At 32.2% G+C, this 2,323-nt stretch overlaps 1 protein-coding gene across 1 annotated transcript in view; it reads right to left on the bottom strand.

Annotated features, from left to right (window-relative positions):
* ROBO2 (roundabout, axon guidance receptor, homolog 2 (Drosophila)) overlaps window positions 1-2,323 on the bottom strand; it is a 124,576-nt gene that overhangs the window by 85,888 nt on the left and 36,365 nt on the right. The window lies entirely within an intron of this gene.

Genomic DNA, 2,323 nt, shown 5'->3' with positions numbered 1-2,323 from the left:
GCTTTTAGAAAGAATTGATAATAATCAATTCCTCTAATATGTAGAATATTAAAATAAACTCATAATAACATTAATTCAAAGGGTTTTTTATTATATTTCTGCAACTAAATATTATTTTTCTGATAAACTCTATTGGTCTCTCTTGCTCCATGGTAATATTATCTTTTAACTCCATTTTATGGTGGCATTTTACTGTGTCAGAGTAAACAACTCTGGACAACTCAGGACAGAATTTATTCAGAATCTTATGAACTTACAGAGAATCAGTAATACAAAGCTTTCTTTTCTGTCTCAAATAAACTATACATTATTATATATTATTATATATATTATTATTTATTATATTAATAATAAAATTTACCCAAAATTAAATAAGCAATGAGATAATAAGGGGCCATGCTTCCTTTCTTTTGAAAGATGTGGAGAAAAATGAAGAAGAAAAAAATAAATTAGTAAATAAAAAGGAAAACTAAATCTTTCTCTTTAAAGAATTCAGTACTCACTTGAACAGGGGCAAAAGACTTTTACAAAGAAATGATAAAAATCAAGTTTTCTTTTACAAATATAAAAGGCAGAAAGAAGTCCTAAGATCAACAAAAGATGTAACTCAAAAATCCTCACTGCGGGTGAGCCCTGGTGGTTTACATGGGCGAAGTTTAAGGGCGAAGGAACAGTGACTCTGGGAAGAGAACTGATACCCAAGTAGAATAGGGCAAGGCAGAAGGGGCAGGGTTAAAATTCCATAATGAACATGAGTCTGATTGTTGATGAAATATGAAAGTTCATGGAATATTATATCTGCTGGGTTCAAAATGTAAGTGTGTGGATGACTCAATTTTTCAGAATTGATTCTCAGGTAAATTATTAGTGCATGGATGTTACTGCCATTCTACCATTTTAATTGATTTTAAATGTTATTATATATTTTAACTTAAGCTTCAAATTACTCTGGCATGTCATTCTTTGCCATATTATCTCAGCACAATTGTCTTCCATTACACAGAGAGATGATGGGGATAGCCATTGTGGAAAGAGCCATTTTTTCAAATGTGGCTGTGTGTGCATTTGTAGTCATTAGAACTCTTTGCATTTAAGAAGCATCACTCACAAACTAAATATAATGAGCCGAGGCTGGATTTTAATGGGATGTTCATTTGAATATGGTCTGTGAAAGAGTAAAAGAATTTGCATTTTATTATAGCTGTTGAACTAAAATGTAGCACTTGTTATTACGTGCAAATGCTAAACGAGAAGTGTGTAGGTAATGCTTTTTAACTGCATATCCTTGTCATTGTGTGGAGATACAAGTCTGACATTAGCTGTGGTAGGTATGTTTTAATGAGAACTGGAATATTCTACTCTCAAAAGATTTAGTTACCAATTAGCTGGACGATGAGAACACAGTATTCATCATGTATTTTTTCCCTTGCATTAAGTACTAAAAAAGGAACAGTGAGACACGGAGGAATATGACCTATAGAAACCTTCTCGACTGTAAGAGTGAAATACTGGAAAGCCCATTTTTACCTCTGTTTAAAGACAGTCACCTTACAGATAAAGAACAATATTTTCATTTTGGCATTTATCAAAAGTGATACTAAAAGCTTAAATATCATTACTAAAACTCACTCTCATATCACTATCATCATTAGCACATTCCTTTTTATTCCTTTAACTTTAGATAACTTTTGCATGTTTTCCATCCTCGTCCTTTTACCCGTAACCAAGTGCTTTAAAAAGAGATGAATGTGTCAACACCCACTATCACCTATGTATCACCTTGCACACTTGGCTGAAGACAAGCCCCCAGGAGCTGGCATCTCAGAGAGACTGCTCAGAGCCTGTCAGGAGGCTCAAAGTTTGTTTGACATCATCAAGCACCCACCTTTAATTACTTCTTTCAAACACTACCAGGGATCTTGACTATTAAAGCACACCCTTTAATTTAGAGATACAGTGAAAATGCATTAACCTCCATGGCCCAAGTCTTCCTTTAGCCCAGAGAATGATTAGACTGTTTTTATGCAAAGAGAGTTGGCATTAACTTTTTAATAATTTCCATTTTGTTCAAAGCAGGTTAACAATTAATTTACAATCACTAAAAAGGCTAAAAACAGTTGTATTCACTTATTTTTCTTTTGAACTTGGCAACATTTTTCTACTTAAAGCAATAATTAATTTCTGTGTCTCAAAATTAAAGTTAAAATTACATATATATAAATTATATTAATAAGTTAAATGTTATTTATGAGTGTGTTTGTGTAGATAAGTGCCACAAAAATAGTCATTCTTCCTTTTTGGTGTATATATATCAGATAAAGAA

The sequence above is a fragment of the Galeopterus variegatus genome, unplaced genomic scaffold (assembly GCF_000696425.1).
Source record: "Galeopterus variegatus unplaced genomic scaffold, G_variegatus-3.0.2 Scaffold1328, whole genome shotgun sequence".
In the NCBI taxonomy this organism is placed as follows: domain Eukaryota; kingdom Metazoa; phylum Chordata; class Mammalia; order Dermoptera; family Cynocephalidae; genus Galeopterus; species Galeopterus variegatus.
Note: the sequence above shows the minus strand (reverse complement) of the source record. Positions and strands in the feature narration are given on the sequence as shown.